We start from the raw sequence: 19,034 nt of genomic DNA, 5'->3' as shown, positions 1-19,034 counted from the left end.
CTAAAGGAGATTGCTTGTATCCTAATGGAAAGCGAACACCTGGTTTCTTGCTGCGTTGTTGATGCTGGGGGACTCAAGGACTCAGTTCAAGTTCACGTGCTGTGTGTGGGCTGTTGAGAAGTTTGGGACATTCGGTCCTTAACTGGAGAAGGCCTGGAGCAACCAAGTGTTTTAATCAGGGAGCTGGAGAAGATGACCTCCTAAACTACCCTGTGAGATATGAGGGAAGTTGTGCCTGAATCGGGTCCTGGCAGACAGGGGATTAATGAGCAGAGGCCATTAGATAGGGGGGTTTACAAAACTGGTCTCCTCCCCAAGGGTCCAGTCAAGCAGGGAGGGACATTCATTGCAAAGAGCGTAATTCTGACTCTGCAACTCCTATGATGAGAGCTAAGGATGTTGTACCTGCTGCTGGTGACTTCACTTTAATCCATTGCCACCATCTCCTCCGCTGAAATGCTGGCAGAATCTACTATACTGCTGACCTGTAGCAATTGCTGTTTTGTGACTTTTTTTCCAGTGGATATAATTGCTAGTTCCATCCTACGTTTTTAGAAGTCATTTTAGTGTTACTAAGACAGTGATTCCACCTCTTAAAAATGATGAAGCGTTGTCTAGCCATCATCACGTTTAAAAACACCACTGCTAAATGACCGGTCATGATTCTGGGAGGAGACTGCACCTTCCCAGGATGCAGTGATGTGTAAAACTGGAAGAGAGCAAAGTTCATCGTCACTTTAGTAATTCTGTTAGTGAACTTCATCTGCCTGCAAAGGTGTCTTCTGCTGTTAATCATTAGGTCGTTAACCTTAACAGTATGTAGTCTGCCTGAGCAAAATATGGCAGTGCATCTCTACCTCTAAACTCAGCAGAACTCCACAACTTGCTGACATTTAGTGAGGAGACGACATACTTTGAAGAGCAGGTAGGAAGTGTGTAAAAGTGACTGTGGATGTAGGGGTACTGGGTCTCTTGCGGTGAGCGTAATGCTTTTAATACTCAGCTCTTCTGCAGCTGCGAGATTCGTTCATTTATGTGAAGCATCTTGAGGGAAATGAATGCAAGCAAGTTCAGATCAATTATCACACCAAAAAAAGAAAAAGCTTGCATTTCTGTGGGCAATCTGTGTGCACTGTAATGTCAAGCTGTGCATGAGAATATGTTGCCACAAAGGAAGGTAGTACGCTCTAATTAGCAGTCACAAAAATGAAATACCAAGGTGTTATTTCAGTGACTAAGAGCCAGACGTGTACAGATTGTGATACATGAATGTTACGTAGATGCACTGTGCTCTGAGATGCTTTCTCACAGGAGGATATTGCATAGTATTAGGCACTCATTACATGTGATTGTACTCCTTTTTTTGGTAGGGTTCATATAAACCGAGCTTGAAAGGGCTTCAAATGCAGATCTACTGCCGTAGGTGTATATCACAAGTACAGTTGGATGGGAACTTTCCAATAACACTTCCCCCCACCAGGAGAGGGAGTTTGTTGGAAAATGTCAGTTGTGTCAAAACCAAAATGTTTGAGGAAACCTGGCTATTTGGCAACCTATTGCTGACACATTTGTGAGTTTCTAATAGAGAACTATCTGGTTTCTTGCTGCTGTATTGATGCTGGGAAGCTGAAGGACTCGCAGTTGAAGCGCAGGCTGTGCATGTGGGCTGCCGAGAGGTTTGGGAGCTCAGGCCTCCTGGGCTCTCTGATATGGGGCCTGGAAATGGGAGGGTCTGGGCCCCTCAGCTTCAGTGTGAGATGGCTTGCTCTAGTCTCCTTGGCAGAGAGCCTCAAAGACCCTTGTTCAAGGCTTTGTCCTTCTCTGTGTAGGGTTCCACTGATGACTTTCAAGGACTTCTTGTGAAGTCCCTCAGAGTAAGAAAACGTGCAGATAATCCTCCAGAGCTGGGAGCAATCAACTGTTTCATTCAGAAAAAAAAATTGTTTTGGTTTCTGTACTCTCTTATTTTATTTTTTTCTTCTTCCACAATGTCCTTAGTTCTGGATATTTCTAAATTTCTTCTTGTTGTTCTAATTCACAACAAAGCCTTTCACAAAATGTCAGAATTCCCCATAGGAAGGAAAGCCTGAGGTTTTCCAGTCTACGTACAATGTCTTTGGGTTTGGTCCCTACGGGGATGGTGCTTGCAAAGTGGCTCCAGCAGGCCACTGGCTGGGCCTTTGCTTTTTAAGAACTGTTTGTGGATCCACTGGTGAGATGAATTAGAAACATCAGTGTCCCTGCTTTTACATAACTCTCTCACAGGGCATGCTGAAGTGGTTATAATAAACTGCATCCTGTTAGCGTTTCATATGTATTTCTTGATGCATGTGCTAGCCTCATTTGACTTCATTATTCCATCATAGAGGTGTCTCATTTATCTTGGGTTTTTTATTAAACTATTTCTAGAATTAGAGTTCATACAGAAAAAAAATTAAAACACAGAACACACACTAAATCCTTTCATCGCATTAGACCCTGTCTAGCTGATTTCCCATTGCCTGCCAGGTCTAGTACTTAATGATTTTTAAATATTATTCTGGGCTGAGCTGACAGCAAACCTTTAGCTAAGGCTATTACATGTAAGACACTGAGTAGTATCTCTTCTACAATAAAACTGAGTAGTTGTCTTGTCTCCTCTGTCTCTGCAAGATATTTGCTCTCTGTTTTGCTGGTCTGCACAGATCTGGACTGCGTTATTTGTGCTGGATTCACAGTGTTCTTTGTCACAGGAATGGCTGCTAAACAGAGCTGACATTTGGAAGGAGGAGCAAAGAAGAAACTGGCCAGTCTACTAAATCTTAAAATTTGAAAACCAAACATGTTTCTCAACGCTTATTATCAAGACCAACAATATCATTCTTCCAAACTACATATACTTTGTGCAACATAGTAAGATAATGTTTTGAAATATTACTGCCCTGCTTTTACTTGGCCGGTAACCTTAAGAGGTAAACAGATAAAACATAAGTTGTATTCACTGAGGAGAACTGTTTATGGCAATTGATGATACTGTGTATGAGTTGTCTGAAATTACTAATAATTACAATTCATCCACTTTGAAGTCTTATCTGATAAACTGTGTTTCAAAGGCTGCTAATCCATGTAATCCAGAAAAAAGAGACAGAGCCACAGAACCAAAATTTTTTCATCAAACATTCATTTAGCCTCTAGTTCATAGAACTGAAAAATAAGCTCCTCCTTAGGTAAAGTTTTTGACTTGAAGACTGGAAGCATCTTTCTGATTGACCGCTGCAAAAATGAATGAAACCGTTCAGTCAAACCCATTGGACTCCTGCCCCTATTAAGGGACCACAGCAAAATGTGGGTTTGTACAGGGACAGTCCTAGTGTGGCATCTCATCAGCAGTGCTGGCTGTCATAGGGAAGTGTTGGGGGGGAGTTTCTGGTGGACAAATTCTTGACATGAGCAATAGCAAACAAGTACCCTGATTCCTGCTGGGTACAGTGAACAGCATAACAAGAAATTGGTTTGGTTGGTTTGATCTATTACCCGAGGCAGGAGGAGATGGCACTGAGGAATGTCAGCTTTCAAATAAGCCATCTAGCACATCAGAACCAGCTAACGTGTTTATTAACCTTCCAGTGGGTTTGGAGCAGACATGCACATGAATACTAGTGTAGGATTTGTGCTCAGCAAAGGGAAAAACACTAAAATGGATGCTGATAAGCTCTACTAATAGCTCTAAAGCATCAGTGTCAGGCACACTCAGCTGAGTGTAACAGGCTTCAAGATACGACCCCCCTGGAAGTCAGGTAGTAAGCACAGGTCATTTTTGACAGGCTTGCAAAAATCCTTCTGCCCTGAAAAAAAGAGAAGGCTGCCAGCACAGTAGTTTCCTGGGAGACTTCTGTTGCTGCCCTCCGCTTCTCCAGAGGCTAAACTTTCATCTAAATGGAACACCTAACTCTTCAGCCCATGCAAAGAAACCCTTCTGAGCATGAATTTTGGCAACTGCTCAACAGCATACAAACAGGTTTCTAGATCTGCCTCAGTTCAGCAGCAAAATGAGTAGAAAGGTTTCAGTAGCTGCTTGTGCAGGTTTATTTTGAAGAAGCAGTCTACAGAGGCCACCATAGCATGGGCTATCCAAGTTCTTTTTTCCTCGGAAACAGGCATGGGGTTTATACTGCACCCCTAGCAGCAGCTGGACTTAGAAGGCTTGGTGTTGCTAGCCCAGTCCCTTTCCAGGCTTTTCCTCTGGACTCGAGAGGGAAGAAACTCTCTGGGAAGAGGCCAAATGACCCTGTGGGTTTGCTCTGCTAAGTAAGCAGGCTTAAGAAGTGTGGAGTGTCTGCTTATTGAGTGCAGGCTCCAGAACAGATTTGGAAAAACTGACAATTTTGGGAGCACAGCGCTCTCTGACAGCAGGCGTGCTCTTCAGATCCGGAATGGTTAGAGGCTGTGCAAGGGTGGAGGAGTGACCCCTACCTCTCCAGAGAAAACTGGGGAATCATTTCTAATTACTGTGAATAAATCTCTGCTCCAAATGTTAATGATTCATTGAGCACATGGAGCTGAGAGAATACTCTGGCATTAGTGAAATGTCATATGTAGACAAAACCTGTCTATCGTGTGTCAGGTGCAGAAAAGAAGTAAAATAAGAAAAAATACTGCAATTGTTAAAAATTTCTGTGATCACATGATGACACCTGTTTGCAAATTTTGCTGATAAAGAGAAACATGCATTGCTCTCTTCAAGTCCTTAAAAACACAAACATTTCTTCCAGGTGGCATGTGGCTTTTTACTACTTTCTTCACAGCATGACTATCAATCATGGCACGTTTTCCTATGTAACTGTGTGTCCACAACCCTCCATCCCTCTTCTGTTCACAATTACTTGCTGTGCTAAAGTACCAGCCTTTCATTTATACTCTTACTAACCATTCTGCCCACCAGTAGGAGGATTATAATAATTTATCATTTTTAAACCCAGTAGGGGGGTGTGTGACTTTTAGTCATTCACAACATGCATTGGAGAGGGATGAAATGGAACATAAGTGGTGCAGGTTTTCTCCACTGTGCGAACCCTCTGAAGCATTGGGAACAATGGGAATGAGCTCTTGCCAGGTGTGGATTGTTTAACTAGAACAAGTGTATTATTTCATGGGACAAAAGCTCTTAATATACATGGTACTTAATTTTTTTCCATCTCAAAACCAGCAGGTGGGTGTTTGCCCTGTGGTTATTTCCCTTTGTCTTTTGTGTTTGTTGTGGGGGCTTAACAAATGATTCAGCACTGTGTGTGAGAGGGTGACATTTCCTAACGCCGTGCCCTTTATTAGCATCTCAGGATTCAGCATGGCAGAGGGCTGTATTTCCTAGGCACTGTCTGTGCGGCTGGTGCCCCTCTTCTGCGCTTGGCAGTGGTGTGGAGAACAAGCTGCCCTCCTTGCTGCTCGGCTCGGCTGGTTTACCGCCGCACCAGGGACCCATCCTCGTGAGCCTTTCAGCTGCAGCACTAAATGGCTCGAGGTCTTGAATGTCCAGCCAGGTGATTTGGTCTGGTATTTGCATCTTCAGATATTCATCCTTAAAGCACCCCAAAAGTAATAATGACTGATAAGACACATAAAAGGAGCCTTTCCTTCATTCTGTTGTCTTTGGCAGTCATTTTTCATTCCTTGGTTGCAGGCATGTATTTTGTGCCTCAGCAAGTGTGCGACCCGTGTGGCCTTGCCAGATGGGAACTTAGTCAGGATGATGAAGATATGGACAAGGGCAAGAATTGTTACGTGGGGTGAATGTGAGACAGCAGTAGGCTATGCTGAAGCAGGGGGGAGCAAAGGTTGGAGGAGATTTACAGATGGACTGATCTTGTTTAAAATATTTATTAATGGAATGGGTAGGTGGGAGTACACACATAAAATTGATCCAAAATTTAGAAGATCAAAATATACAGGAAAACCAAAAGAACTCTAAGGACTGAACTAACAAAGTGAGCAGAAATTCCACAGCACACAGGGCAAGTCTGTGCTGTTATGGATGAATAATAAGAGTTTCTATGTACTATTGGAGCTCTACATTTGAAAAGGAAAAAGGAGAAGCAAGGTATAAATATATTCACTGATCAGAAGATGACTGTCTCTGTAAGTGAGATGAATGTGAACCTAAAATGTCAGGCAATATTTTTCCACTGGAGATAAGGCTATGCAGAAGCTCCTGAGTTAACTTCATCTTAAACAGTGTGAATAATTCTAGTAATTTGTGTTCAGACAGGATTAACTCACGCTGGAAAAGGTACAGAAAAAGGCTTCTAGGACACCAGGGGAGTGGAAAACCTGCCTTATAAGTGGAGGCTAAGCAGACTTAGCTAGTTTACTTTGGCAAAATAATTGTTTTCTAACTATATGCTGTAGGGTAACATCAGAGGCTGGGTGCAGAACCAGTTCCATAAAAAACAAATAAGCAGGATCTGATGGCTGATTTTTTAGAACTTACAAGAAAAACCTGGAAGTAATAGTATAGGCATAGCAATAACAAAAACTGTAAATGAGAGAAAGCCGGAACAGTTTGTGAGAAGATTTTTGTAATGGGGTCAGATACTGTAGCCCATACTTCCAATCTTGATATTATTAAAGGCCAAGGGATGCTCATGGGATTTATTTTTAAATGATTTGAAACTACTGAGTTGTTAAGTAGTCCTGTAAGCCCTTAGGTTCATGGGAAGTCTTTGAAATACAGTACTGTGCTTTGGAATGAGGTTGGAATTGCTTTTAATCAGATTGCTTTTGGCTGTCACCAAAGACTTGCATGCTCAGATCTTAATCTAAAATTCTATTGCACTGGGATTAATAGTCAGATCATCTTCTAAAGTCAGTTGGTATAATTCCTCTGATTTCAGTGGAGTTATGTTGATTTCCAATAGCCCAGTAGTTTAACTTAATATAAAATTCATTAATTCCCATTACTTTAAAGAAAAGAATATAACTGGGGTTCTCTGTGCTATCTGGAGGATTATAGTAAAGAGTACAAATTAAAAAAAGTACCTATCAACCTGTCATTATAGAACTTTATGATTTATAGAGACCACTTGAAAACCTTTACAAGTCTGTGCTTTTAAGTTGTCTTACTTGTTCCAGGAGACTGTTGGCAAGAATCACAGCATCACAAAAGTCTAGAAAAGAAAGCAGTAAACAAGGTGGGGAAGGACAGACCACATAGATCACATTTAACTTCTTACTTACAATTATGTGTACCCTGTGTTCATGAAAAAATGTTTTGGAAAAAAGTAATCTTTAGTATGATAGTCCGTAATGCAGACCTTTCCAATCTAAGGTCTTCAGATCTGAAGATCATCATAGATTTGAACTTTCAAATCTTCAGAAAGTCTTTTAGAAAAATAAACCCAGGAGACTCTAGTCTGAACTAAAGCGTACAGGTTTAACACAAAACCAGAACTGCACAAACTCACAGAATCATGGAAGTTGGAAAGGACCTCTACAGAGTAGGTTGTTCAGAACAATGTCTGGTTGGGTCTTCAATATTTTAGAGAATGGAGACTCCCTAACATCTGAGCAACTTGTTCCAGGATTTGACCATTCTCACAGTAAAAGAAGCGCTTGGGTTTTATTCTCATGTTTAATGGAGTTTCATGTATTTAGTTTGTATCTCTTTTTTTCTTACCCTTTCACTGGGCACCACTGGGCTCATCTTTTTTATACTCTTCCATCAGGTATTTATACACACAGATAAAATGCCCCCGAGCCTTCTCCAGGATGAACAAACCCAGTGCTCTCAGCCTCTTCTCACATGAGATGTGCTCTAGTCGCTTAATCATTTTTGTGGCCCTTCCCTGGACTTGCTCCTCCCCAGGGATCAAGATGAGGCTGACTGGCCTGTAGATTCCTGGATCTTCTTAGTCTTCTTGAAGATGAGAGGAAGATTTGCTTTTTTCCAGTCCTCAGAAAATTCCCCTGATCACTATGACCTTTCAAAGATACTTGAGGTGGCCTCGCAATGATGTTGGCAAGCTCCCTCAGTGCTTGAGAGTGCATTCCATCAGGTCCCGTGGACTTGTGTATGTCCTGTTTGTTTAAATATTTCCTAGCCAGCTTCCCCACTACCAAGCATAATTCTCCATTTCACCAGTAAAGAAATAAAGCATCAAGCAAGCTGTTGTCCTTGCAGCACGTTGACCTCACAGCGGTCTGTCTCCATAACTGTACTGAATGCTTGTTGGTGTGTGTTACACAGCAGTAGGCAGGAAGCCATAGCGCTCTTGCGCAAGGAAATTTCCCAATACAAACAAGAATCATATGTTTCCGAGGGCCTGTACATTCAACAGTGTTCTTCCATGGATAACTCCACAGCAAGCCATTAGCTATGCTTGAAAAATTTAAAGGGAATTTAACAGTTGAGATAAATGTGATAAGGGGAATGGAGCAACATGAAAGCAAAACACTAAATGGATTATTTTCTCACATGGTCTTTTTATCATTTTAAATATCTATATATAGTCAACATGCTGTCCGCCATAATCACCAACTAAACTTTCTTTCACTCAACCATGTGTGTTTTTCCTTCAGGAGAGCCTTTCAATGGCACTCTATATTTTCTACTATCTTTCATTGGTTTAATCTCTGTTATATCTGGAGATTAAATCCAGTACTCTTAAAGGCTGCCGGTTGTAGGCAACCCTTTGAGAATGGTGAGCTGCAAGGCTGCTAGACCTGACATGGCTTTTTTTCCCTCTGCAACTTCTGCTTCTTTCTAAATCACATTCTGGTGCTGAGGTCTCTGTATGCCTGCTCTGTTTTTCCATTGTTTGATTCAGCATATGGGGGTTTTTTTTGATCAATATTTGAAACAACCCTGTCAGACTGCTGACTTACGTACCTTGTAACAGCAGTGGATGGTCAGCAGAGTCTCTGAAGAGGAAAATAAATAAATACACTTTTATAGGTTTGGGAGAGTGATTCTTGGTATGACTTGCTGTTTGTTTTAACCATTAATTCTGACTCGCTGTGTAGCATAGCAGGGAAAAGTAATGACAGAAAGAGCAAAAATCTCTAGCAGCCATACCTAAGGCCCTGTATGGTGATTCATGGCATCTGGAGCTCACCCCTCCCACAGCGAGACCAACAGATGATTATTTTTGGAAGCCCTAGGCTCCAGTAGGTCACTGTCTGCTTTTATTTTCTCCCCAGCTCTTGTGGGTAGGGAATGGCCCTGAACCTGAGGGTGGTCAAGACATCTTCTGTGATGAGTGGAGGTGGGGGTGCCTGCTATAGCAGGCGGGGAGGTCGTTTTGGGACTGTGTAGAACCCTGGATGGCTGAAGCACAAGGCTCTCCTTTAGCTTCTGCCTTTGTCCCCTCAGGCCATCAGTTGGGCTTTGCTTGGGCAAACCAAAATGAACAGTGCAACCCAGTTCACTAATAATAAAAATAGAGGATAAAAGAAGGAAGAAAATAAACTACCTCCAGTTTCCGTGTTAGTGCCCTTCTGTGGGGTATGGGAATATATACATGGCAAGTATTATCTTGGAGAAAATTATGTACAATTCACTGTGTCAGCGTGTCTCAGCATCCTACAAAGATAACACATACAATAAATTTATTTTTCTTCAGTGAGAGAAATCCCTCACTGGCTGTCCAAATCAGTTTCTGACTGTAAGGCTTCATATCCTGATGCTTTTGTCTCTTCTGGATGCCGCTTTACTATTTTCCTCCTTTGATATCTTAGTTGTGCAAACTCTTTATCTACTTTAATCTTGCAGTAATCTTTTGGCATTACCTAATTTCTGAAGAGTTGAGCAGTCACCGCTGCCCTGACTTTTTGGATGCACGGCCACTCTGTACCGCTCCTGTTGGCATTGGCTCAGGGTTTCACGGCATGTCCTTGGATACAGCTCAGACCTCTCCTGTGATCAGCAGTGGACTTCTGTGTTTGTTTCTTGCACCTTCTGGTTTGTAGCTCACTGCTCTACCAGTATGAGCCAGCAGGATAACTTTAGGTTTGTGCTACTCTCATGGAAATAAAGGATACAAATTAATTGTCACTGACATTTTGCCTGTAGTCTCTAGTTTTACTGTATAGGATGTATTTGTTACCTTGACTTTTCTTTCATGCAGTATTTCAATAGAATACATCATTCCAGAGGTAATGCAACTCGCTTGTGCTATCTAAACAATCGCTGGTTTTGAGGAGATATACTTATTCCAATATTTAATAACCAGTTTGTCAGCTGCATTAATTGCAATGTGACACCGCAAGCAAATACTAAGCAGCGTGGTGGTTTGACCACAGCAACAATTAGCTCTGAAGTGACTTTCTGCTATAGGTGGTCACTTCGTTAAGTATTTATGAAACAGAAATGTTTCTGTTAATAAAACACAACTGTAGCTTCTCAGGGAAAGATTGATGTGTAAGTGCTTTGCTTCCTGTATGATTTAATGCATTCACTGACTGGTAATGTCTCTGCAAAGAATAAAACAAGGAAAAAATAAGAAATGATAGAAGCAGCAGCTTTGAGCTCAGTGATGCCTCTTAAGAGAAGAACAAGCAATAATTGCTACTCTGGTATTTCAGCCTATGCCTTGTGAGATGCGATCCCATGAGATAATAGTGCCTGCTACTTTGGCAGGTGGATACGTACGGGGTCCGTGAACCCAGCTGCAGTCTGGGCTTGGGCTCTTGTGCGAGCGGTTGTGCAGCAGCCACCAGGCAGCATCCTGTATTCATAAAACCATGTATTTCATAGTACAGCCTGGTCCTGGAAGTCACAGACACCATTTAATGGGCAAGGTCCAGAACTCCTGTTCGAATTCAAGTAGTTATGTGCTGCTGGTAAAGGGAGAAGAATGCATGTAACAAATCAAATTACCTTTGGATTAATACTGAGGTGTTGGAGTCACTTCATGCCTGGTATTTAGTGTTTGACAAGTGGGGTTTTTTTAAATGAACATAAGCAATAGAAGGGACCTAAAGATTCAGGCTATCAGCAGACCCCACATTTGATGATGTATGGCAGGTTAAGGGGGTGAGAGCAGCCAAGGGGTGCAAGTCACAGCTGATGGCTTTAAATATAGAGACCGGGGGAGAAAGAAATGGAGTCATGGAGTGGTTCACAAAGACCTGGGCAACTGGGACCTTCCCTAGTGGAAGAACTTCCCTGTTTCCCTGGACTAATTAAAAGTGCTGCTGCCTAACCCGGAGGAAGAGAGAATGTCTCTCTCTTTCTTCAAAGGCCAAGTTTCTCTGTGTCAATTTTTTGAATAGAGTCTGGCCGAGAGCCTGTGGTGGCTATGGCAGTCAGTGCTTAGGCTGTCAGGAAGCAAGACTAGCTTATACAAAACCACAATGGCATGAGCTAGTTTTAACTAAAATGAGCTCGAACAAAGCAACAGTATGCTCCAACAGCTTCCACCTTCCTGCTGCTTCTACAAAAGAAAAACCAGATGAAACTGTAGATGTATGATCAGCAGGCATACTGGGCCTTGATCAGGTAGGGATGTCTGTGCTGAACTTTATGCAATCAATAGGCCTTTTGACTTAAATGTGACTACTGCACAACTACGCGCTTGCTTAGCTGGGTGACTTTAGCTTTGCTTTCACTGTAATCTGTAGGGGTGTTTGCCCTTCACCTGAATGGAGAAGGGCCGGGCATTGCTTTAGTCGTCTTACCCGATGTCAGTGTGGCCACACAGCCAGGAGAAACAAGAAAAACCCAAATGGACAACCCAACTGGCTACAGCAGTAAAACACCAGGCGGGTAGGTTTATCCTTTTAAAAGATGAAAAGTGGATTCAATATTAGTACTTTTTTTGGTACTCAAACAATATGATTTGATAAATATTTCCAATATTCCTTGAAAAGCCAAAGCTAGAAAAAGTACTGAATGCAAAGCAGAGGTCTTTAAAGTCATTAAAAATTCTTCCTTCTGAAAATAAGCAAGTAAATGAAATGAGAATTCAACCTGCATTGTGGTTTTTTTCCTTTTAGCTTTAGGTAAATACAGCCAGAAGTTCAGTTCACTGTTTATTTGCAAACACTGCATAATAAACATAAATTTACTGCTGTTAAGAATAATAATGCGATGCTAATGATTCTGAAAAGCAAGAAGAGAATAAAAGAACCATCTGAAGGAAAGGGACAGGTAATTAGGCAAAGCAGGGAGATGAAAAGGTAGATAAGTACCTAAGAAAATTACACAGTAAAGGTGATTAAGAATAAAGGAATAGAAACTTACATTATATATTAGAACAGAAAGTGCTGACAAGGCTGAGCCATGAAAGGTGAACCTAAACTGCAAGTGTTAAGTATTTGGAATGTACCTATCCCCCAGTTAATCTGATCAGACAATCCACTGTTTTCAAAATAACTGGGGTGAGCCTTTGCAGTATAACTGAGAACATTGACCACAAATAAGAGCAGAGTAACCATGAAGTTTTGCTTTCCATGTGTGGTGTAGAGCCCTTTGCTGTCCTGACGAGTCTCCAGCTCTCACAGCTCCTCCCTCCCACCTACCTTTTGCATTACGGTCTCACAGGAGCTCCTCTAGCTGCTGTTCACTGATGCTCAGCCATGGTTTTTCATTCGTAGCCCATTTCCTGCAATGCAGTTGGCCAAGAAGGTTTCCATCTCCTCTTGGATGGACTCCCAGTAAATGGAAATTTAAGGGATGCCACCTGGATCAACACATCTAGGCTAAAAATACAAGGCTTTCGCATATGCGTGAGAGAGGATGGTTCTCAAGCTGACAACTGCAAGACATTAACAGTCCCACTGGATCAGCACAGAGGAAGGAAGGTTCCTAACAGGCAGTGACCAGTAGATTACATAAATTAATCATGATTTTAAGTAAATGTGTTCTCCTACTTCCCTCTGTACCACTTTTACCATTGCCTTTGATGGAATGACCTTCTTTCTGTTTCCTAGGACTATAACTGGAAGAATGCAGCCAAATATTATATTTGTATTATAGAGATTTTAACAGAAAAAAGGGATGCTGATATTGTAAGTGGGGGAAAAAAGTGCAGCAAGTACTCAAACATTGAAAAAAAGCTATTAATTCATTTTATTAGTAACCATAAAATAAAATATTCTAAATGTTTAATTTTAATGCTTTTTTTGTAGTCAGCAATAAAAATTGGATAACTTTCCATTTGCAAGAAGTGAGATTGGGACGCTACAGTTTGTTATATTACATCTACTGAGAACAAGCTCCCTTCATTGTAATCAGTTGCTACAGAGATGTTGCTGAGGAGCAACAGTTTTAGTATTGCCAGTGAATGCCTCTGATTGAAGGAAGTTTTAATCAGAAGTTGCATCTTGAAAGGAACAGTAAAATTGCAGAAGTTCAGCTTTTCCCTGGGAAAAGCTCTGTCTCAGCTGCCTGGAGCGGTGACGGGAAGCTCTGACTCCTCGGGTGTATTGCTGTTGTGTGCAGATACAGGGATTGCCAGATTCTTCTCCCAAGGAAGGAGTGTCTGTGCAAGTAGAGCAGCATCCAGATGTTATCAGATACACAGAGGTGCAGAGAGCAAGCAAAATATGTAGCAGGGTCATACAGTGGCACTGTTTCATGTGAAAAAAAAATCTTTTTTTTTTTTTTTTTTCTACTGCTAATGATGATGGTCCATCTTTTCTCAGACTTGATTCCTCCGATCATTCTTTCCTAGCTGTCAGTCTGCCTTCCCATTTTTTGGCAGTAAAATGATTCTGCCCAGCCACCTTTTTATATAATAGTCACCTTTGAGTATCCTGAACACCCGGATAGGGAGCAATTAAATAGCCGTAAGCGCTCAAATGAAGGGATCCCTGTGAAGTATCAAATAAAACGTCAAAAGATTTGGTCTCGTGAAAGTCTTTAGTTGCTTTGGAAGGTGCGTGCTGTAGTGCATTGATTTCCCACCTGTGAAGTGGTTAAGGGCACTGTGATATTTACTTAGTATTTGTAGAGGGTAAAGTGGTAAATATTTTTAAATTATACTTTTCTCTTCACAACTGAATGAGTACTTTCTCCTCTGATAGCGCAAACTTGACTTTTGCCCAAGATTAACAGCAAGCATACTTTGTGTATTTTAATACTACTTCATTTTAGCTCAACCAACTATTATTATTATTATTACTTTAACATTTCTAACCAAATGTCACCTGTACTCCTTAAGCATGTTATGGTAATGAAAATTTAGTTGATTTAGTGATTAACTGAGTTGATTTAATTATCTTGGGTAAATAATATTATATGCTAATGTAAGGTAATTTATTTCTTTTTAATCTCTTAGAACCCTATATACTGCAATCAGATTCTTTAAATATTTACTGAAGTGCTTAGATGTAATAAATCTGATAGAATTATTCTTGAGTGACATGATGCTAGCGCCAGCATAAGTTCCTTCTCTGAGCACTTACAGAAAAGATGGAGAAAATGTTCCTGCTATGCGATAGATGCAGGGAAAATTATTTCTAAGGCGTTGCCAGGCTCTCGTTCCTACTCGCACTAATTCCTGGGCTGCAGTTGCCTTTGCAGTTGACCGGCCAGGGAAGCAGTCCCTGCCGCAGCTGGCCTCCCTTCTTCCAACCAGCCTTCCCACAACTCCCTCTCGGCAGAGAAGAAAGCGGGAGCAGAAGGAGCTGGCTCAGGCGAGGGAAAAGTGGGTGGTGATGCAACAGTGGCAGTGGGAGGAGGTCAGAGGATGCAGTGGGACAGAGTGTGATGAGGATTTCTGTTGCGAGAGTCACGTTTGAAGCCGGAGCAGAAGCTCAGCTTCGTTTCTGACTCTGCTGCTCCACCGGCTGCCCTGACCGCCGCAAACATGACAGAACAGTGTGTGTCTCCAACCAAGTACTGTATATTTGAGTCTTATTGCATCTTGCTGCGTTTTATTTCCGTTACCATTTATAAAGAAAATGAAATATTTACTGCTTTAATACATGCAGGCCTTAGGAGTCTCATAAAAGTTCTGCATTGATTCAGTTCTTTAGTAAACTATTATATAAAACTGCTGTAAAGATCCATAATGTTTCTAATTACAGGGAAGCTTGTATAAGTCTGTGCCTGCCTTTTATAGCTTTTTGAATATAGCCACTGGAAACTGCATAGGTGCTTTGTTATGCAGAGTTGTGCATTTCCCAGACGTGTCCCGAGGTAGACGGTGTATTACAATTGCCTTCAGTTACAGCTTAGGCCCCTATTTTTTTTTATTTTTTTTTTCTCAAGCAAAACTATGGTAGATACTGCACAAGGTCTGGACACGAAGAGTGAGCTGCTGAAGGTTGTAGCATCTGCTGGGCGATGCGCTCTTCTAAAACTCCAACCATTTCAAGTAGGTACTTGCGTGAGCATCAAGCCTGTTTAAAATGCCTGTCCAACTTTGTGGACTGAATATTTGAAAATTTCACTTTACATCCACAGATAGTTCATAGAACAGTTTCAAAGTTACTGGGTGATATTCATATTTTGTAAGGACAGTATTCTTAGAAGTCACAAAACTTGTATGAATGTATCTAATGGCTCTGGTCAGTAGCAAGTTTCCAAATATGCAGACATTTGAAGTGTCCCTTTTCTCAGAAAATGGGTAAGCACGTTAAAAACTTTTAGATGCCTTGCAGTCTCCGTAATGATGCAGTACATGCTACCCTTTTTTCTTTCTTTTTTAATGCTGGGATGTCTGTGTTCTTCATACTGGAAAAGTAATAAATCTGATCTACTGTCTACCATAAGTATTGAGTAACAGGTTAAGCTAACTGAATAGAGAATAGTAATACCAATCTGAGCACATGCCTGTCTAAATTAAATAGATCACTAAATATTTATTTCATCATCTTAATAGAAATTATAAATGCTAGGAAAAAAGGGGGAAATAATGATAAAAATTCTTATCATTAATAAAATTACTGGAAAGTAGGACTGGAGATGAGATCCATTGAAATCAAGACATAATATTCTCCCACAGGTACTAACAATATTTTAAAAAGCCCCAAAGGCAATAGTTACATCACTAAATTCTTGAGATATTTTCATGGTTTGCCAAATGCGGGGAAAAAACCCAAACTGGAGAACATCAGCAGGATGTGAGACTTCCTTAACTGCTGAGTACTGATACGGACAACACTTAGTGCAATAATATTATCCTTACAAGACAATCTTTTAAGCTGTCTAGGGTCTGTGCCATCAGATTGACAACTGACATTGTGAGCATTGGACACCACTTTCTTGCACTTGCAAAATGTATTCTGTAATTTGTACTCCTGAATCTCAGGATTCATCAGCGGGTGAGATCTGAGGGTGGTCAGCGTGCTCAGTAATGATGTCCACAAATCGTATCACACTTGGATGCCAGGGCTGGTTGAACATCCTGCTGCTACAGATAATTCATTTTCAGGTCTGAGCTCTGAGAAATGTGCAACATATGATAAAAGAAGTTAAAAAATACTCTGTAATCTGCTACTTCTAAGGCAAAAGGGAGTTCTTTAATATATATTAAGCAATCATTCCCAGGAACTAAGCCGTGACAGCTATAAGCCCATGTGCATTGCTTACAGCTTCACACTGTAATGATGGCTTATTGATATTTATATCGCATTTTAAAGCATTGAAGTTCTTCACATTATTTACAATATATGTACTGCTACAGCTGAACCCGATCGCTTTCAGATATAACTGGATGCACTGTGGAAACAAAACCTGGTTTCACATATGCGTGCAGGGAAATTAGACTTGTAGTTGCCTATTTTGGGGGCCTAACAGCCAATTCACACTAGCAGATCTTTATAGCTGTCATATATCCTATTATTCTTGGATGTGGCTTATTTTTAATTTCTTCAGAGCCGAGCCAGGCAGATTTTGGGCAATTGCAGCCTGTGTTCAGGTTTTGAAAACTTTTGCCAAAAGCAGAAGACAGAACAACCATGCACAGTCCTGGGAAGACGTGAGTTTGGTTGGCCAAGGTGAGAAGTTAGAACATGGCAGTGAATTGAAGTTGAAGCTCGAATGAAGGACCACAAAATTAATAGTCATGTCAGCATAAGTAGCACAGCTGGGACCCCAGCAGGGCTTGTGGCCCTGAGGTAGGGAGGGGGGAATCTGGGTACAGAGTGAGGAAATGAAAGTGAAGGGGCATCGTGGGGGGTGCAAAGCCAGACAGGAAGGTGTTTGGAAGAGAAGGGAGCCGGAGATGTGGGACAGAAGCAAAGAGGGGCTCAGGTCTGTGGAACATGGGATGCTTTGTGGTAGACAACTGAAAGTCTTCAGAAATATTGACAAATAGGATGGAGGTGGATGAGGACTGGAGTAGATTTGGGACAAGAGCTCAGGGAAGAGGACTTCTGCACTGGGAGAGTGGAGCAGCTGCAGGGCTTGGGAGATGAGCTCCCAGTGTGAGAGCTCTGGGCACTGCGAGTTGTGCAGCGCTGTGGGACATGAACGTTGTAGGTATCACAAACTCGCTCCGTCTGGACATCTTTAACAGGGATGCTGGCTTGGGAGCAGGCACAGTTCTCCCTTCCACCCGTTCCTCTGGCTGCCTTCCCTGCCTGACGCGTGGTCAGAGCGTGTGAACTCAAGCCCCAGAGTCTGCTCTTAGGTTAGAATTGTGCTGTTTCAACATTCAGGCTTTTGTTTGACTTTAGGGGCTATTCTTATACATAGGCCTGTCAGATTAATATGTAGTCCTTTACAGCCACATTTCATTTTCTCTGAACTACAGAGAAGACTGAGTTAATTCACCTTAGCCCTCGGCTGCCTATACCTTTCAGGTACAGTATAAAATAACAGCATAAATAGAGCTTAACTTTTATTAGGAATTGCAAGCTGGATTTACAAAATAGTGATGAGAACTGCAAAGCTTTCTCTTATATCAGTGGGAAAACGGTTTTTTTTCAGTCCAGGAAGCATGTATTTTGAATTGAGGGAGACAAAAGCAAATGTTAAAGAAAATCTTTTTTAGACATAAAGAAAACATAAAGCAATTCTTTGTAACATCCTGTGTATAAAACACCTGACATGAAACATTGAATGGCAGCTAGAAGACAAAGCATGCAGAAAAATGAATTCATTTTCTCTTCCCCTTCCTGTCACTTTAGACTGAGTCAAAATCCAGCCCCAGATCAGATGCTACATCAGAGAGGGACTTGGGTGCCTGACCGCCACTGAGTGCTGAGATCCAAAATGAAGAGTACCCTGAGTGCTGAAGCTCTCTCTCGACACTTGCAGATGTGCGTTGTTTTGGCAGTTTTGGGGGTAGGTAGGGGCTTCTCTCATCCTCGCCAGGCTTCACAGACTGAGAGCCTGTCTTTTCTCAGAGGATCTCAAGCCTCAGAGCAAATCTGGTGGTTTGGTCTCAGCACCAAATACAGCTGACAAAAGAGGGAACGCTGTTTGTTCCAGGCTATCCAGCAATGTAGGAGTCAGAGCATTTGCTTGAGATGCAGAAGATTTGGATTCCGTTATTGCTTTTGTTGTGCCACATGAATTCATAAGTTTGGGCTACCCTGGGCTGTGTGAGGACCCTCAAGTCCTTCCACTCAAGCTGTTCCACTTTGCCTGACATAATTAAATATTAATTGGGCCAGACTGAGAGAGTAAATGACTTTTTTTAGCCTGGCAACTAGGCCACTCACCCAGGAGAAGAAAATCTCAAGTCCTAGCAATCATATTTTACAACTAGAAGCATAAAGCTATATTTAAGCACGTGAATGTTTGTTATATTTAAAAAAAAAAAATTAGATGTTTTCTTTTTAAACTTCACTATGCTAAGCCCTTTTGAGGACCAGTCCACCTTATTTGGATGTCTAATGTAAGGACATATGCATTGAAGGTTACAGTCCCATTTAAAAAAAAACCCAACACACAACCACCCAACACATTTCAGCTGACTTTGAAGAATCTGAGAATAAAGTTCAGCTCGGTCTGATGCTGCAGGAGATGATTCACTTTGGAGCTTTTTCAAGAAAATACAGTGAGTTGCTATAAATCACTGCCTTAGTTACCCAGTTTGAAACAAGAGGGCTGCTATTTCTGGCAGCCTTGTTGGGAGCACTTACATTTCCAGACAAACCTTTTCTTT

The 19,034-nt window shown here is 41.5% G+C and overlaps 1 protein-coding gene across 1 annotated transcript in view; it reads left to right on the top strand.

Moving 5' to 3' along the window:
* Positions 1-818: 818 nt before the first annotated feature.
* Positions 819-19,034, top strand: part of GPC1 (glypican 1) — a 300,538-nt gene continuing 282,322 nt past the window's right edge. Inside the window, exon 1 of the mRNA XM_054836048.1 lies at positions 819-925. The gene's annotated coding sequence lies outside the window, so the exon portion shown is untranslated. The remainder of the gene's footprint in view (positions 926-19,034) is intronic.

Source organism: Grus americana, chromosome 9 (assembly GCF_028858705.1).
Source record: "Grus americana isolate bGruAme1 chromosome 9, bGruAme1.mat, whole genome shotgun sequence".
Classification (NCBI taxonomy): Eukaryota; Metazoa; Chordata; class Aves; order Gruiformes; family Gruidae; genus Grus; species Grus americana.
This window is presented reverse-complemented; position numbering and strand designations above follow the sequence as displayed.